Genomic DNA, 27834 nt, shown 5'->3' with positions numbered 1-27834 from the left:
AATTGAACACGTTTTTAATAAAGGAATTAATTGCAGGTTGAATCTCTCTGATCTAGCACCCTTGGGACCTGATCTGTGCCAGATGAGAGAATTTGCTAGACCACAGGAGGTCAATATTGTCCAGCATGATTACCAACACTTCCACTTCTTACTGTGCTCTTAGAAACCATTTAGGTGTAAATTTAATTTTCATAACAAGACAGGATGTTGAAAATTACGATTGGTGGCCATAAATAATTTTTTGGGGGCCATGGAAAACTTGGCCATACCCATAATCAGTGGTCGTCTGGCTTACTAAAATTGTGCTGGATTAAGGATGTTGCTGGACGAGTGAGTTCTGGATGACAGAGTTTCAACCTGTAGGCACTTTTTTATATTTGAGCTACACCATTGTGTGAGTGGAGTATGATCTGCTTTTTAAGCTGTACAATCCAGCCCTATGTGTATATGCATGTAGGGGGTAATCATCACAGCAGCATGAAATGTAGGAAGAGGCCAGCTCCACTAATATGTGGATCTGAGGATTAGATTTGCTATCTTCAATATGGAGCAGACTAATGAAGACGTAAATGAACTCAAAACATAAAGAAAAATAATAATTCCACTTTTCTTAAATAACAAGAGAGGGCAAGGCAAGTTAGACAGTTTCCCTGGCCCTGTGCTTTCGGGGCCCTGTGTGCCAGTTGTCAATGGCATCCGCCACCCACAGGCCAGGCCTCACTGATAGCCTGTTGCCCTGGGCTCTGCCAACTGGTCAAGCCCCACTGGGCTGGATCTGCAAGAGAAATTTCCTGAAACTGCATACCCAGGCCCATTCTTTTAAATTTTTATTTGTAAACTTTCAGTGCAATACATGGGGAAGTTTTTCAGAGACCATGTAATGTACTTCATGCCTTTCCACCAGTTCTGACTGGAACTATTCTGAAACTCTGCAGTATCTGTTATCAGTATGTGCATGTGAATATATTTTTCTTCTTCCATTTTGAAATGGCCACAAATCTGACATTTTTCTCTGAGTTTTTGTTTCAAACAAAATAGTCAACGTGTTCCATGTCTAAACAATTTTGACATGAAACCAAAAATCAGTTCAATTTCACTGGAAATGGCTAGTGGAACAGTCTGTAAACTTTAGCAAAAGTGGCCCAAGTTGTAAACTTGGCCAGTGTTAATTTTTTAACATGGAAAGTTTTGCACACTTCTAAGATTGTATACCCATCTTTTTGCCACCTAAATCATGCGACATACATTGTATCATAGACAAATTAAAAACAAATGAGGCTTCCCCCCCACCCCGCAAACACTGTTGCCTCCCTTTCATTAATATCACCGTTGGAGACGATAACCATTCAGTTGGTACAGCCTGCTACTGGTGATATAATGTGATCTTTACTCCCTTCCCTCTGTTCAGCAGACAAGGAGCTAATCACTCAGGCCATGCACTGAGTGAGCTGACAACGGCAAAAACCAGATGGTAAGTGCTAGAATTTATTTTTCCAGTAGGGTCATCTAGGTCTTTGATTTCTTTCCTAGCTATCCTCTTCTAAAGCATTTTATCTGGCTTCTTGGACAATTTCCACCTAAGCAAATAAAGGATTTGTATGTCTAAGTTTCCCTATAATCACCGCCTTCAACTGCAATTCCAAGAAGTCCACTGTGTAAAGATGTGAAGGTTTTGTTTCTGTTGCAGAAGCTGCCAGTGAGGTACAGATTTTGTTACCTCAGATACAATATTCATATCTTGTTTATAACTGCTGTCAGAAAAGAACATACTGTCAAGTTTCGTTCACAGATTTGATGCTTCATATTTATCAGAATAGGATTTGCACTCCAATGGTTGTACAATTGCAAAGTTATCTCAAGGGGTGGAGTTAAAATGTTGATTTTGAGAAACTCCATCCAAATCTCAATGGGCAGCAAAAAAGAACATGAAAAACTGGGATTGCCTTTGCAATCACACACAGATAGTAGAGAGTCACCATGATAGCAGGCAAAACAAACTAAAATCCCCAACATACTGCAGAGGAAGATAGTGGTTTCCACCCCTCCCCCAGTCTCATCTAGAGTTTAATTTTAAGTTGAAGTGAACTCACTAAAATTTGCAGCAGATATGCACACATTTTCCTCACACATTTTCCACACACGTATCTCGCAAGCCCCAAATCTATTGTTGTTGCATCAAGATTTGCATCGTCACAAAAAATACTGACTAATATATTATTTATTTATCAATTTCTAGTGTCTGGTTCTGTCCTGATCTTTCCAGTCTTTAAGGAGCCTTAATACTGCATGAGTTGTCAGGCCTTCAAAATGCTCTACTCTTCAATCTGAAATTCTCTTTTCTGTAATGCAGGTTCGTTAGTGGGGTCTAGATTTTGAATTGGAATTAGGATGGAGTGTCAAAGCTTTGGTTTTTCCCCCCTTATGCTTGTCAATTCTTGAAAAGATATAGCTCAAGATTGATTACAAATGTGGAAAACAACATGGCTACATCTACACTAGCGAGTTTTTTCAAAAAAGCGGGGTCTCTTTCGAAAAATCCCACAGAGTGCCTGCACACAAAATGTGCTCTTTCGATGTTAAATCAGGAGACTGCATGACTTTTCCCAACAGCCGTTTTCCCCTTCCAGATGAGGAAGAGCACCTTTTTCCAAAAGGTTCTTTCAGGAAAAAAAAAAATGGGTGTAGACACCCTGGGGGCCCTTTTTTCGTAAGAGCTGTCCTCATGGTGCCAGATTTTTCAACCCCTGGCCTGTTCTTTCAAAAGATTGGGGGGCTGTATGGATGCTCTCTATCGAAAAAGAGGATCAATTTTTATAATCCACTTTGTGTGTGGAGAGGTTTGTCAGAAGAGGTTTGTCAGAAGATCTCTTCCAGAACTTCTTTTGAAGGATTGCTGTAGTGTAGACAAAGCGTGTGAGAAAATGTGTGGATAGAGGCTGACCATGTAGCTTTTGCTGGGCATAGCTCCTCATTTTGCCATGTGATGATAATATTGTATTCTGAATTTATACAGTGAATGATTATACAGTGAATGTCTTTTGTCATGTAGAATTTCATAGTACCGTACCAGGGTAGCAGATGGATGGTCTACATACACAAAAACGAATCTTCATCTTCCTTCTACAAACACAGCTTAATTTAGACTTTGGCAAAAAATTTTAACACTTTTTTTGGCAAAAAAATGAAGATTCAATGGCACAGAAATGTATCACAAATTCATAGTCGCAAAGAGGTAGCCGTGTTAGTCTGTATCATCACAAAACAAAGAAAACAGTTCTGTAGTACCTTAAAGACTAACAAATAATAAATAATATTGTTAGTCTTTAAGGTACTACATGACTGCTTTCTTTGTTTCACAAATTCATGTTGGTTTTGTGCAATTGTTCATTTAGGGAAAGAAACTAAATCAGAAAAAACCCTGAGATGTTGTCTTTTGACAATTTTTAAATTAAACGTTTGATTTTTTTCATTCAAATTGCTTTGCTACCACCATAATGCTGAAAACAAAGTCCGTCCTGGGATATTTGAGAGACAAGAGGGGAGTGGGGGTGAGGTGATATCTTTTATTGGACTAACTTTTAGTAGTGAGAAAGATGAGCTTTTGAGTGGCACATAGTTCGTCTTCTTCAGGTCTGGAAACGGTACTCTGAGCATTATAGCTAAATGCAGGAGGGAACAGATTGTTTAGCATATGTAATTACTGCATAGTATATGGGACCATTCAAGTCTTGTATTTCTGTTGCCAAGTTAGTTTTGTTTAGTTTTCATTTGCTCTGTGTTGTCTTCTGGCTCATTCTGTATATTCCCATGAGGTTATTAGTTTTTTCCTCATTGGATGAGTGTTGTCTGAACCAGTCAACTGGAAGAATTAACTAAATCCATTGGCTATTAATTCCAGTAGGGATATACAGTTATAGAATTCTGGAAAACCTTGGAAAAACAAGAGAGTCTCTGTGCCAAAGGAAGAATTCCAACATCAGGAACTGGCATACACATAAACCAGTAGGGGAACAATTTAACTTCCCAGGACATCCAATAATGGATTTAAAAGTAGCCATTCTTCTACAAAAGAATTTTATCACAAGATTGCAAAGGGAGACATCTGAATTGGAATTCATTTCCAATTTCTTCTCATTTAAGTTAGGCCTTATCAGATATCTCAACTATCTTATGCATCACAAGGACGATTTCCCCACCTTTAATATTTACAGGAACAGCACACATCCTACTTAACTGGTCCTCCTAGTGCCAGGTAAACCCTTTTTCCCCTCCTTCTTCCCTGCTCTGTTCCCCTGCCAACCCAGTTTATATACCCTGAATTCCAATTGTCTACTCCAGTCACCTGAAGACATGGGTCTTACCCATAAAAGCTCATCACCTAATAAATTTGTTAGTCTTTAAGGTGCTGCAGGATTGTTTTATATACAACTATCTGGGCTGCACTACTGTTTCTTCATATTCTGGGCTGTTTAATTGGATCATGACCCTTTGCAATCTGACATGAAAAGCTTGCTTGAAACTATAGGGACTCTGGTTCTAGTGGTTCTGTCAGTTCATGGCTGTGCACTCATGAGCTATTCCATTACCTGGCTTCATTGGAGTTGTACTGGTTAGGGCAGATTAGGTGAAATAAATTCAGACAGACTGGCACTCCAAGAAGAAATTGAGAACAACTGACAGGGGAGACATCACAAAAATCAGGGTTCAGGTTTAGTGCTGGAGAGCATTAGAAATTTCAGGTGCTTTTCTGAACAACCTGAATAATGCAAACCTCTTCAGTCTGTAAAGTTAGGCAGCAAATCTTGTAAGAATAGATTCTCTGACCATAAGATACCCAGTAATTTTGCTTCCCGTTTGTTTTCCTGTTCACATATAACAACTATATGCCTGTAATTAGTCTCTTGCCATTTTAGATCAGGACAATACAAGTAAAGTCTCCTAGGCAGAGCACACTCTGTCCACAATGATCTAAACAGCAAAGCGGCTTCCTGTCTCATTTCTTTACATAAATAAAAAATTAATCTGCACATTTCAGAACCTTTATTTATTTGGTTCAAGATTGTTTCTAAAATGGAAGAAAGTTCAGCTCAAAAGTGTTTTTTCTTTTCTTTTTTCTGCTTATCCACCCAGATGACAGAAGTCACTCTGCAATTTTGCAGATCCTCTTATGAAATAAAGAAAGATGGGACAGTGTTTTTACTCTTCACAAAGATATGGCAGACTTGCTTATTTTCTGATTGTGAGGGAGTGTAGCAAATTTTGAAAATAGTGCTCTTGATGTTTTCAAATGTTATGGTATTGGCAGGAACGGAAATCGTCTCCAGTGCTTAAGGGGGGATGATTAAAAGTATTCCTGAAATGTTTCTACTTTGTATGCTACTTCCAGATGTGTGTGTGTGTGTGTATGTGTGTGTGTAAGAGCAAGAAAGTGGCATTGTACAAGCCGTAATTTTATGCACTCATTACAATGCTTTACCTTGTGGCTTTCAGAACTCCCTGGATTAAAGAAAGGATTAAAAACAGCTTACTAAAGTATCCCTGCTAGACAATAAATAACTACAGAGGCCAATTTTGAGGGAAAACAGCATTTCCTTACAGTTCTACAGCAGTTTAAGATGAGCTACTCAATTACCATTTAAAATGCCTATTAAAATATGAGAGCTATCTAGCTATTTAAGATGCATTATCATTTAAAATGCTTCATAAAACACCAGAGCTACCTAGCCCCATTAAGCCCTTCTTTCAGAGTTAAAATGTATGATCCATTCTGCAACAGGACACAATATTATCTGTTTGTGAGCAGTGGGATTGGGTTGTCGAAACCAATTGGCTAGTTTAGTAGCCAACTTTTCCATCAGAAACAAAACAAGTGCATAAAAATAGTCAAGTTACTTCTTTAGGGAATAGAAGGAAGGAATAGAAGTTATCAAAAATGTATGTTCTTTCTCAGAAGTGTCTTGCCCTACCTATGCATCATTCAGAGGCTCTTGCTCTGTTGTTTGAGCTTTTATCTGATACAGAATGACAGTATTTGTTAAAACTCAGACAAAAAAAACAACCAGCCCCCTCCCTATAACTGCTTAATTAGAAGATGATGAAGACGACTATGACCACTACTACTACTACTGTGGTTTAGTGATTCCTATAATACCCCAGAAATAAAAGGGCAAGATCAGGAAGAATTAAGCTCTTGAAACACAGACATGCTTGTATTCTCTACTGTTGGAATTACTATTATGTACTACAAGCTATAACCCCAACACTAATTTAACTATAAATTCCTTCATTAAAATCGAAAGCCAAATGTTCTTCATACAATTGCTCTAAGTATGTCTGAGAATCAATTAACTACATCCAAATAGTAACAAAATATTTATAAGCATTTGATCAAGATACATACAAATGGACTCGAATGTTGGTTGGCTCCAGTGTGGTCAGGCAGATATTAAAAAAGAACCATTGAAGACTTTACTTTTTATGCCCTTTAACAAACAAGTGATGTGCTTGCCAAGTACTGACTTCAGCTAAAAGTCAATCTGAGACAGTTCACCTGTAGTTCCAGTCTTATTTCAGACAGGATTTACATTTTTTTCTTGCAAGGCCTTTCCTTTCTATCTCTTCTCTTCTTCTTGCTGACCAACAGTGTTTCCTTTGCACTTGGATTCACATAGGCCCTGACTCTTAGATGTAACACTGGTATGTGAGGTGGGAATGATCGTGTTCACCATCATCATCATCATCAATAACCGTGGGCCCAGCACCTGTTGGTGCCTGATGCCTCTCTCACTATTTCCTTCCATCTTTGCCTGTCTAGTGCAGAGTGGCTTCGTTTCTGTAGACTAGCTCTGCACAAATCTGCTGTATCATCTACCCCTTCTCTGTGGGGTCTGCCTCTCCTATTTGAACTGTCCATTATGCCGAATACCAGGGTCTTGATTTTTTTATTCGTCGTTCATTCTGCAAATATGCCCAAATAGTTGTAGCTTCCGTTTATAACCTTCGGCAGCAGGTTCTCTTCCAATTGTATCTTTCTATATGATTCCTCATTGGTGACCTTCTGCATCCATCCTATGCTCAGAATCGTTCTATAACAACTCCTTTCGAATGCCAATATTCTTCTCTTCAAATATTTTGTTATCACCCATGTCTCACATCCATACAACATGCTGCTGAATGCAGGTTTTCAAGATGCCCAGCTTCGTTCTTCAGCTAATTGCTTTGCTTTTCCAGATCTCATCCATCGCCTTCAAACTTGCTCTTGCTTTTGCTATTCTAGTCACTATTTCCTTCTTACAGTCTAGATCATACGTTATGTTGCTCCCTAGATATGTGAACTTCTCTACATTTTCTAGTTCAACACCATCAACGCTGATCTTCCTTCCTATTTCCTTATCTCCAAATACCATTGTTTTTGTTTTATTGATGTTCATAATCAGTCCATACCACTTCCTTCCTTCGTTTAACACCTGCACCATTTTCACTAGCTTCTTCTCATGATCATGTTGGCTCATCTTAAGTCATATTCTCTTTGTCTTATTTAAAACAACCTGCAATCACTCTTTTTGGCCAGAAGCCTTCTTTTTAGAACATAAGAATGGCCATTCGGGGTCAAACCAAAAGTCCATATATCCCAGTATCCTGCCTGCTGACAATGGCCAAGGCCAAGTGCCCCCGAGGGAATAAACAGACCGAGCGATCCATCCTTTGTCAGCTATTCCTGGCCAACAGAGGCTAGGAACACCACCCCTGCCCATTTTGTTTAATAGAGTTTTTATTTTTAATATTTTGGTATCATCCCTCTTTTTTTTTTCGTTTTGTCAAATAGCCATTCATGGACCTATGCTCTATGAACTTTCCCTTGTTTCATTAGAGCACATGCAGGGCAGCGGGTGTTGGGAGGGGCCCTTTACGGGAGTGGCTGGCTGCAAGCCCAGAAGGACTTGTTGGCCATACGACCCCTGTCTGAGTCGTTTCCTGGCCTCTTATTTTGAAATAGGGGCTATTGGTGTGTAGATGTTTCCTTTCCAAGTACTGGGAAGCTATTTCGAAGTAAGGGATGTGAGCGTTGTGTGTTTAGACACACAACTTCGAAGTCTGTTATTTCACAGCTGGACTTTGAAATAAGCAACTTTGAAGTTACTGTGTAGTATAGACACAGCCAAGCTGTATAAAGCAAATGTTAACCTATGCATATGGTCAGCGCAGGTACCAGTGCTTCGCCATCCCCAAGCAGGAATATTTTGAGCCCCACAACATGTTAATAATTCATGGGAGGGGGAGAGGGGCCTTCAACTGCTTGGATCCCTAAGCAACTGCCTAGTCTGCTTATGGCTAGGACTGGTTCTTCATGTGTGTTCTTGTTCTGAGCAAAAAGGCTTTTTTGTAACCACAGAAAAATCCCTGTGTGAGGTTTGAAGGACTCCTACTTACCAGAGCCCTTTAGGAGCAGGCGGGGCAGGAGCGGGGGATGATCTCTGGTAAGCTTATTCTGTTGTTTTTAATGTTTTCGCTGCAAGGTTTTTCTCCTTAAGAGCAAATATGCTTGCTTAAAATTTAACTGTGGGAAATCGTGCTGTTTATTGCATTTGGAGAGAAAGCAAAGTGTAGGCGCTGGCTGTCTAGGCAGTGTGTCTTACCAGGGAGCTCACCGTGGAAGCAGTTGCTAAGACTGGAAATATCCAGTCAGGAGGGAAAGAGACATGGATCTCTGCCCAAGACAGGTGATGCTGTGGAGCCAGGAGGCCTAGAGTGGACCGGGAGGAGGAAATAGCAGGTACAATTGACCTGAACAGTGACAGATACAATCCCATTCAGCTCAACCAATATTCAGTTTAGTTTGTTTGCTTGCTAATTTTTTTATCAGCTAACTCTCTGAGATTTAAGACTCCTCATGTAGTTTAAAACACACACAAATTGCTACAGACTTTTAAATCTACACTACAGAAATGTTTTTATCCACTTTTTCAATTATCTGATATGTCTTGAAGAACGATAAGACAGACACACCAGACTTAGAGATTCTAGGTTGGCTATCTTAGTGTCCACGAGGAACAGACTGATTTTCAATTTTTTTTTCAGTACATTGCTGATTACATTTTAAACAACCACAAAGAACAAACACACTATACAAATGGGCTATGTCTACACTACAGAGATACTTTGAAAGAAGCTTTTCCAGAAGATCTCTTCTGAAAGAACTTTTGAAAGAGTGTGTCCACACACAAAAGAATGGATCACAGGAGTGAGCCGCTCTTTTGAGAGAGAGCGTCCACACAGTTCCAACTCTTTCAAAAGAAGGGGCCAGGGATCGAAAAATCAGGCCCCCTGAGGACTGTTCTTTCAAAACAAAGGCCTGTAGAGCAGTGGTTCCCAAACTTTTCAGCATCACGCCCTCCTTTTGATTTCTGAGAAACCCTCACACCCCCACCTCTTCTTTATCTCCCCTTTTAACCAAAACTTCAATTCCTAATTTCAAATAAACATAAAAACTTTATATAAAACTGGTACTTAAAATGAAAAAAAACTACAAATTGTTTTTCGTGGCTCCACGTGGGTGCCTAGTGCAGCCCCAGCTGGACAGCCGCCTGAGCCCTGTGCCAGCTGCCAGAGCTGTCCATGCCAGCTGCCTGCCTGCCTAAGCCCTGTGCTGCCAGAGCCACCTGACTGAGCCCTATGCTGCTGGGAGCAGCTGCTCATCCACCCACCCGCCAGTCACTCACCCACCAGCTGCCGGTGCCCTGCACTGCTGGGGCCAGCTTCTCACCTGAGCCCCATGCTGCCAGGGCCAACTGCCCACCTTCTAGCCCAAGCTGGCTGAGACCCAAGATGCTGGGGCCAGCCGCCCACCCACCAGCTGCCCAAACCCTGCACTGCCCAGCCACCCATCAGCCCAAGTCTCCTGATCCCCACAATGTCGGGGTCAGCCACCAAAGCCCTGCAAGCTCCCTCGCCCTGGCCTCTCCCCTCTCCCAAAGCCAGGCACCACAAGCCCCCCACTCTAACCCCATCCCCCTCTCCCTGAGCCAGGCACCCCTAACCCCCCTTCTAACCCCATCCTCCTCCCCCTCCCCACCCCAAAGCACACTCATCCCCCTTTGCAGCAGGCAGCTAGCTCCATGTGGGTCTTCACTGGCTGCCGGCTTTTTATAGAGGCTCTACAGGGTCGCCCACGTAAAATGGCAGGGGCTGAGAGCCGGAAGCAAAGGCCAGCTTTTCCTTTGGGTGGGTGGAATGACGGGGGGCTGGATTGCCTCGCGCCCGTCCGGAATTTCTTCATGCCCCCCAGTTTGGGAAACCACGCTGTAGAACGTCTACGCATGTTGTCTTTCTAAAGAAGCTTTCGAAAGGAGGCGCTCTTCCTGAAACTGGAAGGAAGAGTGATTTTGAAAGGAGCGCCGCCTTTTTGTGCGTTGATGCTCTGCAGGGTCTTGTGAAAGATCTTCCCAAAAATCTTTCGAAAGAACTTGCTAGCGTAGACACAACCATGGAGCGGCATTTCTTCAGACAACTCGGGCAGCTCTTCATGCAAGTAAACGAATGAAGAGTCAGCTGGTTTTTCTTCACGTTACTACAGAAACAAGTGCAGTGTTCCCCACATGCTGAGTGCTTAGGCAGCCACCCAGGAGAGATTCAAATGTGTCACAGCTGATCCGCAGATTGCCCGCAGCATCCACAGCTGGCATCGTGTTCCAACTGGTGGTGCACATCGGCACGAGTCTTGGTACACGCGTCAAAATTTATTTGGCACTTGGAAAAAATTAGTGGGGACCTGGAAACAAGTGGGGACAAATTCTGCTAATTCAAGAATGTGCTCTCGTAACTGTGAGGAAAGATGTTCTCGAGGTTTAAGGCACTGGCTACGCTTCAGGAGATCGAGGTTAATTTTGTGTAAACGTCTTACGTGAATGTAGGAAAGTCACAGAATCTTGGTGCCTCAGGTTTCCCTTTCCAAAGCAGAAATTATCTCTCACAGCAGCAATGTGATTGAAAATACCTGGAAAGCACTTAGATACTATAGTCATGGGGCCCGTATAAGTACATATGCGGAGGAGAGCTGCTTTTGTGACTCACAGATCTCCCCAAAGACATAATAGCAGACTTGGAGCCTAATCCAGCTTTCTTTGGCGTCAGTGGCCAAGTTTTTCCATTGATGTAATTGGAAATTGGATGACACCTTTCATCAAAATGCCTGTGACTCTTTGGTATGTAGCCTTTAGTAAGTGTGGCTATAAATAATGGTTGAAAAGTATAAAATGGTTTAAAAGGGATAAAGTTCTAAAAACAAGAAAGTAGGTGCACAATGGCAAAGAGTTGCCTGCATAGCTCTTCTGTACATCACTGGTATTGACTGCAATGAGCACAAACTGCCCTAGTGCCCTGCTCACACATAGACCATACAGTAAATATCCTGCTTCCACAAAAAGAAAATGAAAGTTAACAAATAAGTAATTTAATTAACCTGATCTTTGGCTTCTGACGATGAAAGCTTAGTGGGGAACAAAGTCCTGGGTTTGTATTTTAATTAGGTTAAAGGTGCTCGGATCAGGATTTTTCCTGCCAGTGTTAAGGTACACTGGATGATCTGCAGATGGTGATATGTAGTTTATGTGGTTTCTCACTTTTATGAGCACCAACCTCACTAGCAATCAGAGTGACGCGCTGTCAGTGGGAATCATGCAGTTTCAATCTTCTTTTCACAAGAAACACTGATAAAATAAAATAAAATAAAATAAAATGGCTCATGGCCATTGCCCACTTGAGTCTTATACCTCCTAAGGGCTGTGTTCGGTAAAGTGTGCTAACCCATGATGCAAAATGCAAATCTTTAAAGGAGGCTGTTTTGCCTGTAAGAGCAGGGAAATGTGTTTTGCATAATAAGAGAAAACAAGCCTCAGTGGAGATTGTATGAGAAATACACTTAGTGCAGCAAATAGCTGCTTTTCTACTATAAATGGGAGACGGTTGGAATATTAATAAGGAAGAGAACTTGGCTGTTTCACTGACTGGGATTTCAGTGTGGCTGTCCTGGTAAGTATCACCATCTAACTTGGGAACCTACGTTCTGGATTATAGGGGCTTATGGGGCACTAGGTCCAGCAATGCTCTGGTAAGTGGGCCAGCCTCACCGATGTTTGAGCCAGAGAAACTAGCAGAGCCCGTTCACCTGTCTGGAAATCTGAAATTTGTGTGGCATTGTGACCTGGTTCACGGGGCCGCCAGTTAGAAGCATTTGGGCCAAATTTGAGTGACATTAGAACCTGGCGCTTGAGGTCACAATGTCACTCAAACATGGCTCTGCTCCAATCTCTCTGGCAACTCCATGCACCAGGTCATAAAACAATTCAGATGTAGCCCAGCCATCCACTGTCATGCCATGCCTTCCTGCGGAGCTTTGCTCCTCAGATCATCATATATTGTAAAGGGGTCTTCTCCTTGTACCTCCACTAGTGACTTTACCCCCCTGCAACCTGCCACACCCAGCACCTGTGAGTTGCAGATCATTTATGTCCATGAGTGATGACAAGAACAACAGCCCTATCACTTCAATTCCCAGTGTGACTACCTGGCCCAGTCCCCTTCTCTGCAGGGACACCAGTCTCTTTTAAGGGGACTTAACCACTGGATCCCACCTGCTTCTATGCATTCAGGGTCTGGCTAGTGACTGCTCACTGTTCTGAACTCTGGGTGGGTCCTGCACATTCCCCGGCACAGGCCACATGTTGGATACCTTTCTTGGGCAGCAAGCCCTTGCAAGCTGTCTGTCCTAGCTCTCCTTAGCCCCCAGTTGCTTTGACTTCCTCTCTCAGCATTCCACCATGCCAAGAGGATCTCACCTGACCTCTTCAGGGACCACATGACAGGTGAGCAACGAGCGCAGGCCTAGCAAAGGAATTGCATAACCACTGGCACTTAAATCGTAAACAGCCCTAGAGAATTACAGAACTTTGGAAAAATAACTAACAATCTTGAATATACCCCCTTGAATCTCATGTAACCCTGCCCATGAGTTTGGCCGCTATTCATTCGCTAGGCAGCTTTTTTTTGCCTTCTCTCTACTGCACACAGTCTTCTGCTAGGAAACATTGGGCAGCCTCTCTTCACAAAGAGCAGCTCTTCCTTAGGTATAGCCTCTGAAACTTTGGCCATGTGCCCAGACTGGGAGCAGAGCGGGAGTTCCTCATTCAGGCTTCTGGGTAGAGTGTTCATTGTAGAACCTGCGGGGTAGAGGGGAAGAAACCTGTGAGGATCCTCATATAAGCTTTCTTACCAGTAGTTCTGGTTTTTGGGCAGGGGGATGTGGCTTGTCACCTCACTCTGCCCAGATCTTGCAGGTACCCTGGAATCTGCAGGAGACAAAGGTCATCTCTGCATCGGGCCTCTGGCTCTATAACATGTCTAGCCTTCCATAGCTCCCATCTGCTTCATAGCAACCCCGATCCAGAGTTGGATTCAAATCTAGGTTTGATCATTAGTGGTCAACCTTTTTGCCCACCCAAATATTCCTATGGTGGTTTTCAGTGATGGGCCCCAGTGAACAGCCAGTATGAGCAAAATCATTGCACAATCCCTCATAATTAGCAGTGTCTGCTCTGGGAATGTCAGTACTAGAATATTGTGGATTGTGCATCTCAAGATAAATATCCAACTGGCCAAATCATTCAGGAATGCTGGGTTCCAGTGTCTGTGTGTCCAGGCTCAGTAGTGCAATTGCCTTTGTCTCATGAGCATTGAAGACAAAATCTCTCCCCCTCTCCCTCTTTCTCTAAACCCAGGCTGTGTTCACACACACACACACACACACACACGTAATGGATATCAGAAACTAAAAGACATGTTTTAACCCAACCTGGGAGACAGCCCCAGATTTTTTTCTTGTCCTTCCTCAGCTCCTAGTATGATTGCCACATCTCCTCTGTACTGGCTCAGCATTGCTTCTTGTCCCTTTTGTCATCCTGCTCTTGCACCGCCTCTGCAATATCTGCCTAGATGTATTTATTCCCATCGTAACTTGGCAGGTAGACTTGTGCTGCTCCTTTTCCCCACAAGTGGGGAAGGTCTAGAACATCTTTGCTGGGCCAGCCAGCAGCAGGAGAATCAAAGTTGTGACCAGAATGGTCACTGTTCCAGAGACTAAGGCGTTATAGGACTCCACACAGGCATTTTGCTAGGAAAACAAAGATGACGGAGAACTTCTCTGGTGTCCAGGGAGTTGGTTTTATATTAGCAAAAGACAGTCTGGGTTTCACCAGCAGGAATTAAATTTGGGGTGCATTCACAGGGGCACCAAAAGGCTCCTCCTGCAAACAAAACATTGTAGTGTAGATCAGGCATCTATGAAAAATATATGAAGAAAGACACAGTTTGCACTATAGACCCATTATTTTCATGAGCGTGCATATGTGGCACCAAGACACCTCCTCCCCTCCCCTCTCCCCCACACCCCACCTCCCGCTCCAAACAAAATGACTGTGCTACAGTATTGAGAGACAAGTGGGCGAGGTAATATGTTTTATTCGACCAGCTTCTGTGAGAGCTTTCAAGCTACAGAGGACTTTTCTCCGGGACACTGTTGTATGTTTATTAGCCCAGTTTAGTTGTCATTACAGAACTGAATTTCTATTCAATGTGATAATAAGCTGGTGAGTTATGAATGGTATTGTTGCTGTGTTGGAGTGGGTATATGAAGTAGTTTACAAACCTGATTTTTTTTGCTTAATACTTGGAAGTGTCCCATATGAGCAATCGTTTCTAGTTCTCAGTCGATGACCCTAGGTTTTGAGAATCAAGTCTTCAGGTATGTCTACACTAGAAAAGAAATTTGACCTAAGATACGCAACTCCAGTTATGAGAATTGCATACTGGAGTTGATGTTCCTTAGGTTGAACTTCCAATGCAGCTCCACCAAGGGAGGACATCAGCAGAAACTCTCTGTTACTCAAGTGAGGAGTACCACATTTGGTACTCTGTTACTCAAGTGAGGAGTACCACATTTGGCAGTGGTGCCCTCAGAGTTCGATTTATCACATTCTGACTAGGTGCTCTAAATTGAACCCTGGAAGATAAACCACTCCAGCGTCGATCTTCCCCTTAGTGTAGGCAAGCCCTTAGTTGGGGATGGGGGATAAACTATCCTGGTGAAAGACTTTTTTTTTTTTTTGGTTAAAAAGCAGTAGGCCCACTCCACAAGTTTCCATGCATTTCTACTCTTGAGGCCCAGAACAACATCAACTATAGCTACTCAATTTAACTGAAATGCTTCGCCAAGTCCTTAGTGCCATATCCAAAAACCACCTTGAACAATATTAGTAGAGCCCTGTAAATCCACTGATATCCACAGCTCATTTTTGTGGATATGGATATGGATATCTATTTTCTGTACAGAACCCTGCAAATGGATGTGACTTCAGATATCCATGGATCATTTTTACTGATGCGGGGGTTGATGCCAATTTTGTACCCACACAGGGCTCTAAATATTAGTGTACAGCTCAGACAGGGAAAGTGATGATGCCACATCACCATATAAATCTTTGGGCTCCTGGGTAAGGGCCTAAAACCAAGGAAATCCTGATTCTTTTTGTGGGTGAGACATTGCTGTACTGTAGGACCTTGAGAAACTTATTTGAGGTTATGTGAAAGTCTGAGTCCTGATGGGATTTGGCTAAAAGCAGGACCTCACTGAAAACTGTGTGCTTCATTCCCCTCCGCTCCCTGGCAAAAAAGAAATCTATTTTGTACCATGCTGAATAATAAATAAAAGCAGCTCTGCTAATCATGGAATGCTGCTTAGTCTTCTGTGACAATGACATGCTGTTGACACATCTTTTTCTTGTCCCCACTGAGGTATATTTCAGACTTGCAAATATAAAGCCTTATTGGCATCGTGGAAGATAAATGGAATCCACTGGCAACAAGAATTCAATGAGAGTATTTAAAATAACATGGCTGCACATTTCAATAGAAATGTAGGTATAATAATAAAGTAAATATTACTAAGCTAGATATTCAGAAAACTGATACCGCAGTCACAAGAGGGCTCTGGAGACAATGATGAGTTTTCTAAAGTGCCTTGAATGGGCAAACATTGGCAGGAATTGAAAGGGATTTGCATTATTTTACCTTCTGTGATCTTTTATTTTTCATCACATTTACGAACATGTGCTTACTTCAGGCTGTCTCCCTTTGGCTTCAGATCAAATATGAATTAAGCTCTGAAGACCTTTTGTTCTGCAATAGATGTAAGTGACAGCTCATGAAATTCTATTCTTTTTTCTTTGTCATGAAAGTGCCAAGATAAATTACTCTTTGAAAACATCAAAAGAACAAAAAGACTAAGTAAAGTGAATTTCAGATCAGAGCTATTATCTCTAACTAAAATATTCTCTTTTATATTGCAACTGCTTTATTCAAATGAAAAGCCTGATTTGAACAGATTTTTCTGTTAAATGGTGATTAAAACTGAATATATTTCATGTTAAATTACAAAAAAATTATAGCAGGCATGTTCTGCCCAAGTTACATTGTATAATTGTTTATGTGCTGAGAGGCATCATACACTGAGAACATCATATGGATTTTGTGCTGCAAATGCATGCGATAGACATGCTATCTATTGTACCATCTATTTTATGAGAATTTTCTAAGGACTCCTGTATGTGTATGGGGTATAAAATCCATTTAAAACAGTAGTTCTCAAACGTTTGTTGGTCCCTTTCAAATAGCAAGCTTCTGAATGCGACTCCCCCCCCCGCACTAAATTTAGAAAACACTTTTTTATATATTTAATACTATTATAAATGCTGGGGGTGAAACAGTGTTTGGAGGTGGAGGCTGACAGCCTATGACTCCCACATAATAACCTCATGATTCCCGGAGGGTATCAACCCCAGAATGAGAGGTTTAAAACCTCTGATGGTTCTGAAGTAAGCATAAAAGTCATTGGCACTAAAGCAAGCATTAACATCACTGTTTGGTACCTAATTTCGGTGACAATCAGCCTGTGTATCAGTCAATTGCCGTGATACAAATATAGTTGCAGACTGAGCTACTCACTTAAGAAAGGAGGTTTCTTTCATTTTTGTTAACATCAAAGAGGCTATGTCTACACTTACAAAAAACTTCGAAATGGCCATGCTAATGGCCAAATTGAAGAATAGTAACGAGGCACTGAAATGAATATTCAGCACTTCATTAGCATGCCACCGGCTGCGGCACTTTGAAAATGCCGCATTTCGCTCACCCGCAGCTCGTCTACATGGGGGTCCTTTCAATAGGAATAAGGAGATTTCGATGTTTGCAGGGGCCTGTTGAAAAGGACCTCTGTATAGATGAGCTGCAGGTGAGCGAAACACAGCACTTTCAAAGTGCTGTTGGCAGCGCCATGCTAATGAGCCTCTGAATATTCATTTCAGATCCTCATTAGTATTCTTTGATTTGGCCATTAGCAAGGCAATTTCGAAGGTTTCCATAAGCATAGACATGGCCAGAGAGAAAGTACTCTGGGCATATACTCTGAGTAAATAATACTTCAAAACGTAGTAAGGGTGTGATTCTTTTCTCATTTACATTGGTTTTGTTTAGTCTCTAGAGTCAGTGGGACAACTCATGTGAGCAAAGATATTTATGTGCCACAGCATTTGCAGCACCGAGTCCTTCAGTAGAGATTGCTGCTGTACTGTATAGTGCCTCCCCCCATTGCCCAAGCTGACTGACTCGTAGGACCTGCTGCGTTTTGATGGGGTTGCTGGGAAAGGGTGAAGGCAGAGCGCGGTGGTGGAGATGACATGTATGAACATTTAGCAAGGCTAAAATAGTGGGGTTAGAAAAGTACAGCACACTCTCTCTAGAGGGTTATCATGGTTGTTTATTCAGCTTTCATAACCTCTCCTCAGAAGGACGTGCAGATGTCAAGCTGAGCAGGTGCCACTTGAGGAACTTACGAGCTGCACAGGAGAAGCTCGCAAACAATGAGCGATTTCAGTTCAAGGAATTTCAAAACTCTGCCTTGCAAGTGAACTGGATGCGCGACAAAGGAGAGGCGAGCCAGGAGGGTGTCAGGCTGTTAAAAACAAGTGATGCACAGTCACCATGAGAAGGTTTGTAAGGAATGCAGCTCGCACCCAGGAGCCTCCAACGTTTAGTGCTCCAGTGCGGAAGGCACGTAGAGGATGAGGGAAGCCCCTCTGCGGCTCTTGAGTGTTCCAGTGAAAAGCCTGGGGTGCTTAGTTCTCTCCACTGATGCCTGCTGGCAGGGCAGAGTTAGGAAAGGAGCTTTAGGGGCTGTAACCACTATAGCCCCTGTGTTCTGGGCTATCTTGTCCTAGTGGGAGACCAGGGAGAGGCAGCACTGTATGCTGTGACCTTCCTCCTTCCCAGCCCTGGCTGGAACAACCTAGCTGCAAGCACCAGGAGACTGTCTCCACTCTGCCACCACCTGGAGGCTCCACCACACAGCTCCCATTGGGAACTGTGGCCAATGGGAGCTCCAGAGAAGTGCCTGCAGGGAAACATGGGACAGCGTGGGTGATGTGGAGCCACCTTTTCCCACCTACTATCAAATGGGAGGTGCCCCAGGTAAGCACCCCATACTCCACCTCCCTGCCTCAGGGGTCTTGAACCCTCCTCCCACATCCTACGTCCCTAACTCCCTCCCAGATACTGCACACTAGTCTCCAACCCTGAGCCACAGCCCACACCCTAACTGTCTCCCAGACCCCAAACCACAACCCTGAGTTCCTTCCTAACACCTGACCAGATCCTGCTCCCCTGCAATGTCCTGTCCTGAGCCCGCTCCTCTTGGCCCCAACCTTGAGTCCCCTTCTGCATTCTATGTGTCTAAGTCCCTCCCAGACCCTGTACCCCAACCCTGAGCCCCCTTCTGTACACTAACTCCTACCCTGACCCCACACTCCCACTTGCTCCTCCTCCTGCACCCACCTTCTGACCTCTACCTGCAGCCTCCTCCTGCACACTGAGCCCCTCATTTTGGCCTCACCCAGGAGCCTAGGAAGTCCCACAAAATCTAATATCCCTGGGCCCCCAGAAGAGTTAATCTGGCCCTGCCTGCTAGAGATGCTGCTGCTATTGATGGTGTTTCGAAAGGAGCTGAAGGCATCTAAATATTGCTTCAGGAAGAGCCTTGGGTCTGGAGGTGATGAGGGCTGATGTAACTGCAGTGCAACAACATTCAGGTGGTTTGACAAGAAGATCTGAGTGAAACTAGAAGACTTTCTTGACTGTACTTGATTACTCAGGCTGCCCTAATCTGGAAATGTGCAGAATGACGTGCTGGCAATATTATGGCCCAATTTCTGAGCCTCCTTTGAAACTCCAAGAGGTCTTCTTTATTCTCCCTACAGTACTTCAGATTCTGACCCAAATTCAGAGCTGGCAGAAGTGGGAGCAACTGCCCTGACTTAAGTCAAGCTACACTTCCTTACAGCTGCTCTGAATTTGGCCCTTTGTGTCCAAATCACTTCTCTTAACCAGCCAAACGGGTGGGCTGAGGAAGGTGAACCGTCATATGTTGTCATTGTTCCTATGGAAACCATTTCCCTCATGCCCGTGTGCGTAGCTCATCTGTCTCATTTGCCATGCATTCAGATGAGAACAATACAGGTTACAGTGTGAGACTACTCTGTGAAATAACATTTGACATTACTGCCTGGCCTGTGGAATCGTGGTTTGCTTCTTTCCTGAAGAAGTCTGTCTGGGAGTTTTGTGTTGCGTCTGTGAGTTGCAAACAGTTACGTCTAAAGGGCGTGTGTATCTTTCTCCCAGGCTCTTTGTGCCCTGTTTAGAGATATAGTGATCACACTCAAAAATAAGTACAGCCTGTACTCTTCTCTGTGCTATCTCTTTCACTTGAGCTGCTTTCATACTCTTCAACAAATCTAACTTGGCCACTAACCCATCTCCTGAACACTCACTGCCCTTCAAATGGGAAAATCTTTCAGTTTCTACATTCTGCAATTGTTACTAATTTTCCTGTTCACGTTGAACCACTAGAAAATTGGTAGATGCCTTACATTTTCTCCATGTTTGTTTTGGCTGAGCCAGCTCCGCAGCATCTCTCTCCTCTGGAGTACAGCTGCTTTGGTTATACTATAATTCTTTGTTTCCAACCGTTGAGGGTTGCACGCTAACTCCCATTGCCCATCAGAGGACAAGATTTGGCATATTATTATTTTTAAAACATCTTTCAGTGTCTGACACATCCTGCCCTAAAACCTGTGGTGTAGTGTTGGTTACACATTTTGTCTACTTTGTCTGTGCCCTGTAAAGCTGATGGAATTGCAAAGTTGGGCCTTTTCTTGTGATCAGGAATTATGCATATACCTGTCTGTGTTTCTCTGGAATGTATTACGGTTTTTTTTTAAACATTCACCAAATAATAGTATGAATGAACAATATTCAGCGTATGAGTTATTTGTGAATGGTTCGCTTTTTGAGTTCACTGTTTGTTCCTTGTGGTAGGTGACTCATTACATAGCATAATTTCTGGTCCCTGACTGGATGACCGAGACTCTAAATTAAGCGCATAGAAATAGTGAATAACTAATGAAGCACATCTGGTATAAATTTGGGGATGAATAATGGTGTGTGCTAACTAAAGTTGGTTGAAAAATGGGGAGACTTGCATGAAAATGTTTGATAAAAGTTTGCTCCTCTTTCTTGCTGAAAAATTCCTAACTTTTTCCATAAGCTCTCCTGTTAACAATTGTGAAACACTGAGGAGTCAAACATCTGTACAAATACCTGATGGTTGGCCAAAACTTTCAAATTATAAATAATATGATCTGACAAAAACTATTAAACCAATCATGACTTCTGTTCCCTAAGACAGGGTTCCCAAAACCTTATATAGTTGGGACCCAGTTTTTTTCAGTATCTTTTTTTGCAGCTCAAAAATATAAACGCATATAAAAAACCAAGAAATGGATAAATTTTCACTGTTTATTATTTATTCACAATAGTAATAGTACATAGCGATAATATGTATATTTTCTCAGGGCCAGTATTTTTTTTCCAAGGACCAGTGCTGGGACACAGACCACCCTTTGGGAAATGCTGCCCGAAGATATTTGCAAGCCAGATTTTAAAAATATTTGTCTACCTCTCCTACGGTGTACTACTTTATATTTTGATTGTAAGCTTTTAAGGGGAGAGACTGCATGCACGGTGCCTAGTACACGGAGGTACTGTTCCTATTATGGCTCCTTTTGGATGAAAAGTTATATATTAATGTAAAATTGCTGTCTTCTAAGATCTATTGCATTCAAAATAACTGGCTTCCCTCTAACCTTCACAACAAGCTTCCCTGACTTTTTATTTACTCTTGTGATGTTTTTTAATATGTTCCCTAAAAAAGTTATTTCCAAAGCAATAATGACAATTAAATCAAGTTAGAAGCTAGCAGAGGTGACAATCTTCTGTAGCATACGTGGAGTAAGACAAGATGCTAATTTTTTCTTGTAATCATTTCTATGAGGAAACTCCTGAACTTGCAGAAAGATGAAGTGTAGTGAATCTGCCTGTATTTAATTTAAATATGTTTTCTCTGTTACGTGTGTTCACCTTGCATTTGTATTGTAACCTGTAAGTAAATCTTACGTTCATTCCGATATAAGCAACTGGGGTAACTGGCATTTTCTCTAGTTTTGTCAACGGAAGTGGTGTTATCTAAAGCAAACTACCTCATGAAGAAAGAGGATATAGAGTGGGGGAAGGGATGAGGGAAAGGGCTGGCAGTAGCTGCTTTTGTTAGAACAGTGAGAGTCGGGAGATCTCCCATTGCAGCTAAGACAAGTGCAGCTGAGCTATAGAGAAGGCTAAGGTGAAAAGGCGTTTGTGCCGACAGTAAAATGGTGCTTGGTACCCTGTGAGTTGAGAGGTGGGTGTTTCTCTCACATGCTTTCTCTACTCTCTTTAGATACAGGGTGACCACACATGCTGTACCGTGTGTGCACTATCTTTTTCCTATGTCAGACTGTGGCAGGGTGGGGCCAGGAGAGGGGAGGCAGGAGTGAAAAGAGCTGAGATGGAGCTAGCAACCGAAGTGGGGACAGCTGAGGAGTAGGCTGCCCTAAATCAGTCAGGGCCAGCTGATCCTACTCAGGGGCGAAGGAGAGTTTGGGAGACTAGTGAGGAGAAGGAAGGAGACGGAGAGAAACAGTCAGGCCAGTGAAAGAGGAGAGGAGCCTCCGCAGCTCAGGGGGCTGTGCTGCCCCAACCCAGGGAGGGCCTGGAGCCTCACTGGAGACTGGAGGAACTGGTCAGCTGAAGGAGCCAAACTAAGGAGGAGACCAGCTGCCACGACTACCCCTTGAGGAAGGGAACACCAGGGAGAAGTGTCTGGGGGAAGTGACCCAGGGAGAGAAGCTGCAGGGGCCGGGGCGAAATAAGCCAGCCCTCCCAGGTAGCGGCTGTCCGGGGTCCCTGGGTCGGAACCTGGAGCGAGTGGGTGGGGACTGGGTTGCCCCCCCAGACTGCCCCCTGCCCCAACAAGGGTAACATGGTGCAGGCGGTGGGGCCAGTGGACTAACCAGAGGGCCTGGGGCCCAGGAATGAGACCAACCACACCACACAGACATTCATGTTCTCCTCAAAAGACCCTCTTCTCGTCACCAATCATATTCTCTTTCATAACATTTAACCCTTGGTCCATACACAAAATGTAAATTTTCCATTGACGCAGCTGTCTACTGAAACTATAATAGTTATCATTTGTCTAGCTCCTTTCACAAAAGCAGCTCAGCAGGGTTCTGAGGTTAGTTAGCTGTCACTGTGCCCGTAAAGAAGACAAAACATTATTTCCATTTTACAGATGGGGAAACTGGGACACAGAGGGAATGCCCACAGGTAAGAGGCAGCACCCGCTTCTGCGGACAGCCCTGCGAGCTGCAGGTTTGTGTGGGGGCCCCGGGGAGGATGAGGCTGTGCCTGGCTCACCCGCCACCCAGGAGAGGACCCCTCTGTAGCTGGACACCCCACCCCCCAGCCACTAATCTGTTGGGCATGGGGGGAATGTGACGTGGTCAACATGGTCCCAGGGGCACCGTGGAGCCCCCATGCAGCAGGGCCTGCTGTGCAGGCCACACATGGCTCTGCTGTCAGGACATTGCCATCCCTTGGCCAGGGGGGTCTTATTTGGTGCTCATGGTGGGGGGCATGGCCTGAAGGGCTGCATTGGAGGAATGACTCACCATCGCCCCCCTTGTCTTCCTTAGAGCTGGACCTACACTGACCGAGGGCTGAGCCAGTCCCACCTCACCACCGGGCTGAGGCTGCAGCCAGAGGGGCCACTGGCACATCCATGAGGACCTCCAGTGGGACCACAATGCCACCCTCTTGACCAGACATGCATCATGGAGCAGCGGCTGTGAGCTGACACAGAGTAGCAGTGGTGGACTGGGGATTAACTCACATCCTCCTTTGATGCTGTCATCCAATGCCTGGTGGAACATGATGAACTAGCTGCCATGGCCACCTTTTCACCCTACTCCTGCTGGACTTCCCGCAAGACATCCTGGACCTGCTTCAGTGGGTGATAGCCAGGGCTGCCGCCTCTGTCTCCCAGGATCTCCTGCCCCCGAGTCCTCCCTTGCTCCCTCTACCCACCCAGACCCCACCGCAGCCCCTGCCCACTCTGACCCCACCGCAGCCCCTCCCCACCCATACCTCCCCCAGTCCCAGCCCCATCCCAGCACTGATGTGGGTCCTGAACTCACAGCAGGAGGGGATCCCAAGGATGACAACACTCAGTGTCCCACTTCTCCATGTTCTGAGGCTTCCACCCTCTTTCCCAAGCTCCTCTCAATGTAAGTAATTGCTTGTACAGCACTGTTTGTAAATAGCTTTTTTATTACAACATCTCTTTTCAACACTTTTTTCCTTGTTTCACACCACCTGCATCCCTCTTTATTGAGCAGGTGTGGGGGAGGGCTGAGGGGGTGAAGGGAGGGGTCATGGTGGGGACGAAGTAGGGTTGTGGGTCTGAGGCCCCCACTGGGGGTGCCCTAGGGAGAGTCACAGAGGCCTTGGGGGAGGCTGTCCCTCAGGGCATCCCAGATCTGCACCCCATCCTGATGGGCCTAGCAGATGGCAACTGTGTGTGGCTGATCATATGCATGGTCCTTGTGGCTGACATCCACCTGTCACCCAAGGTGGAAGCCTTCCCCCTTGCCCTACACAATGCTGTTAAGGGTATAACATGCCGCCACAACCTGGTGTACGGGGTGCTCCCTGACAGCCAGGTGGGTGAGCTGGCACCTAAAGTGCGCCTTGAGGCAGCTGAAGGCACACTCGGCCTGCATCCTGGCCTGGTTGAGGCGGGCACTGAATATTTTCCAGCTGGGGTCCAGAAGGCTGGTATATGGTTTCATCAGCCAGGGAATGAGGGGGGGTTGGCTGTGTCCCTCCATGATGCAGAATGGCACCTGAATGTCGTGGCGTGGGATGAGTGTTCCTGCCTCCAGCCTCTGGCACAGGCCAGAGTTGCAGAACACACGGGTGTAGTGTGCCCGGCCTGACCACCCAGCGTAAATGTCTGTGAACTGGGCATGGTGTTTGACTAGGGCCAGCAGCACTATCAAAAAGTAGCCATTGCGGTTGATGTACTTGGCCGTGCTATGCCCTGGGGCACAGATTATGCAGTTTGGGAACTCCAGGGTGGTGAATCCAGCCATGGTATCATCCATATCTCCGATATGGATGACCCTCTGCAGCAGGATGGTGTTGATGCACAGGGAAGGGACTGAACACACACATCAGTGACTGAGGGAAGGAGTCCCTGGGTCCTGGGGCTGATATCTGTTCCCCTCCTGTCCCCTGCCAAGCTCTCCAGGGCCCCCATTGTGAGCCCCCTCCCCAGCAGCAGGGCTGTGTGAGAGTGGGATGGCATGGTCCCCCAGGGATGGGGCTTTCCCCACCACCATCTCAACCCCGTGCCTCACACCCCCAATCCCACTTTCTGAGGGTCCCTCTTGGGCAGGACACCTCCCCCCCATGCAGGGATGGCAGCCAGAGAGTACCTTACCTGCGTGTGGAGGGCCCCAACTGTGGATTTCCCCATGCTGTACTGGGTGTCCACTGAGTGGTAGCTGTTGGGGGTGGTGAGCTTCCAGAGGGCATCTGCAACCTGCTTCTCCATGGGGATGGCGGGTTGCAGCCAGGTGTCCCGTCTCTGGAGAGCAGGGGCAAGCCAGGCACAGAGCTCCAGGTTGGTGGCCTTCCATATTCATTGCTGGTTGTCCCTCTGCCTCATAACCAGCCAGTCCCACCAGTTGGAACTGATATGGTGCTTCCAGATTCACCTGTGCACCTGGGGAGGTGGGCGGAGGTGTGACTGTCCTAAAGCCAAGGCGAGGTCCTCACAGGTGGTCTCGGGCTCGTCCTCTGTGAGGAAGAGGAAGATGGCTGTTGGAAGGCGCAGCAGCTGCTGCAGAATCTCTGTGTGAGGCCAGCGCAAGCTCAGGGGCTGCTCTGGTAGCGTGGCTCCCTGGTATGAGCTGTGTCTCCTAGAAAGATGTGAAGCCCTGCTCAAATTGTGCTGTTCCTCAGGGAAGTAGGCACACCTGCAGCACAGGCATGGACCAGGTGTCTGGGGTGGGGTCTCTTTAGGGGAGCATCTTGCTGGGGCTCCTGGAAGGCATTGGTGACCTGCGACCCAGTTTGTTGTGATTCTGGGTGGCCGTTTTGCCAGTAGAGTGGCCGGGCAGTCCGGCTGCTCTCTGTCAACAGAGCAGATTGCTCTTTCAAGGCGTATTGCGGTCTGGACTCACTTTGTTGACAGAAGTTTTGTCACACAAGGTATCTTCCGACACAAACTTCTGTTGACAAATCACTGTAGTTTAGACATAGCTGAGGGCAGGTACCCAGCAAGATGTGTGGTACAGGACTAGGTAATGATTTCTTCAATCTACGTTCAACCAGGGCAGTATAAAATTAATCAGGTCACCTCTTGATGTAAGGGTCACCATGGCCCAGACTGTCATCCCCTGCAGCACCACTGTTGCCTACAAGAGCTGGCTGATTGAAGGCTCGCCATAGGTCTTCCTTTGGCACGCTGAAGCTGCCTTTTCTTGCCAGACAGGAGGCCCTGAAGGAGGATGGCAGACTCAGACTCTACCCTCCCAACCAGAGAGGGACAGCGTTGCATAAAAACTCTGGCGTGTGCATGCGTGTGTGTGTGTGTGTGTGTGTGTGTGTGTGTGTGCGCGCGCGCACGTGCTGGTGACATGGATGTTGGATCAGCATCCCCACTTCAGGCACTACAGCTGCTCGTGGCAGGGAGGGGCTGGTCCCATCCCAGAGGTAGACAGGGAGGTGGTATGCTGGCCCTATAGTTGCAGGGGATCATATCCAGGCTTGCCAACAGAGGGTAAAGGGGGCAGTTGCCTTGGGCCTCTTTAGAGTGATGCTGCTCTGTGTGGCTGTGAGGGAGGGGGTGCCCAGAGCTGCGGGTGCAGAGCCAGGGGTGCAGAGCCAGGCCCCTCCCACCTTGTCCCAGGGCCTGTGGTGACTGTCGGCCCCACTTTGTGTCTCACTGACAGCTGGACTGGGGCAGAGATGGGGACCCAGCTCACCCACTGCTCAGCTTTGTTGCAGGCTCCTGCTTCCTGTCTGGCCAGTAGGGTAAGGGGTTAGTGCTGACTGTATGTCAATTAGGAGATCCAGATTGGTTGGCTCCAGGGGCCTGGGGCTGCTACTGCTGGTGATGCTGAAAAGTTGAGGGGACAAGCAGAAAACCTGAAGGGGAGACCATTGTCTTTGCTGCCCCACAACAAATGACACTCCCAACCTGTAAGTGTGTGGAGATTCCCACGGCCATCACCCCAGCAAAGACTGGAATGGTGCTGGTTGCCATGGCTTGCAATGGCGGAAGTTACTGCAGGGCTCCTCCTGCCTAGCACAGGTGGGCTTGTTGCTCCAGAGCTACAGCAGTCACAGGGTGGCCACTCAGAGCACCAAAAAGGGGTCCTGCCAGAGGAAAGGACTTCTTTCATGTCAGCGCCAGACAGTTTCTTTCTGGCTGTAACGGCTCCTTTTCTCTCTTCTCTGAGAGGCTCTCATCTCCGTATCAGCTACCCTCTGTTCACAATTTCTAGCTTTTGCTTGCAGCCAAGTGGGCTAGAAATGTAAGTTTTAAAATAATATAGTTTAGATTCTTCCATCATCATAGACCTCCAGGAACTAGGTCCCTAGACATGTCTGTGCCCTAAACTGGATCTGCATTAAACCAGAATTGTGAATCTGGTTTACCCAAATAAAGGGGGGTTTCATTTTATTTGAATGTTAGCTAGTCCCACTTGATACTTATTAGTACCATTAGCTGATCTGAAAGACTGGGAATCTTTCTCTACGCCATACTAACTGAGTTGTTAAATCTGTCCTGAACACAGAAATTCTTAAGAAAAAAAAAAACCTCACTAAGTACAAAGCCAACTCCAACCTGGAAGAAACAGGCCAGAGCTGAAAATTCAGCATCACTTTCTAAATCACTACTATTATGTGGAGATTATGGCACAGAAAAATGGAAACATGTCACAGCAAAACGATTCCAAGAGCTCTTTGCTTAACGTATGTACCACTGGGAAGCAGGGCCTCTGCCCTCAACCACTGTGATCTTTTAGTTAATGATTCTTTTTTCTTAGAAAAAAAAAGTACCTTTCTGTTTTCTTTTAGCTGTCAAGAATCATCAGATAAAAAACACTAGCAGCACCTCTCCCTCAAGCTAAGGAGGAATAGTACCTGCCACGACAGGAAACAGGTATGTTATAAAGCATCTCTTGTGCTTTCCTGTAGAAGTGCTAAGATCTCGAAGTTCAGGTCAAT

The 27834-nt window shown here is 45.2% G+C and overlaps 1 long non-coding RNA gene across 4 annotated transcripts in view; it reads left to right on the top strand.

The window, feature by feature from the left end:
• The window catches only part of LOC142013825 (uncharacterized), a 66895-nt gene that overhangs the window by 20428 nt on the left and 18633 nt on the right, over positions 1-27834 (top strand). Inside the window, exons 1-4 of one of the 4 annotated variants that reach the window (XR_012645799.1) lie at positions 21780-21892; positions 22826-22860; positions 23229-23819; positions 27685-27769. This is a non-coding gene — a long non-coding RNA (uncharacterized LOC142013825). Of the gene's footprint in view, positions 1-21779; positions 21893-22825; positions 22906-23228; positions 23820-27684; positions 27770-27834 lie in introns of those variants that run through there. The other 3 variants (XR_012645798.1, XR_012645797.1, XR_012645796.1) reach the window with 3 other exon arrangements.

Source organism: Carettochelys insculpta, chromosome 5, assembly GCF_033958435.1.
Source record: "Carettochelys insculpta isolate YL-2023 chromosome 5, ASM3395843v1, whole genome shotgun sequence".
NCBI classification, from domain to species: Eukaryota; Metazoa; Chordata; order Testudines; family Carettochelyidae; genus Carettochelys; species Carettochelys insculpta.
The sequence above is the reverse complement of the archived record's forward strand: the minus strand, read 5'-3'. Positions and strand labels throughout refer to the sequence as shown.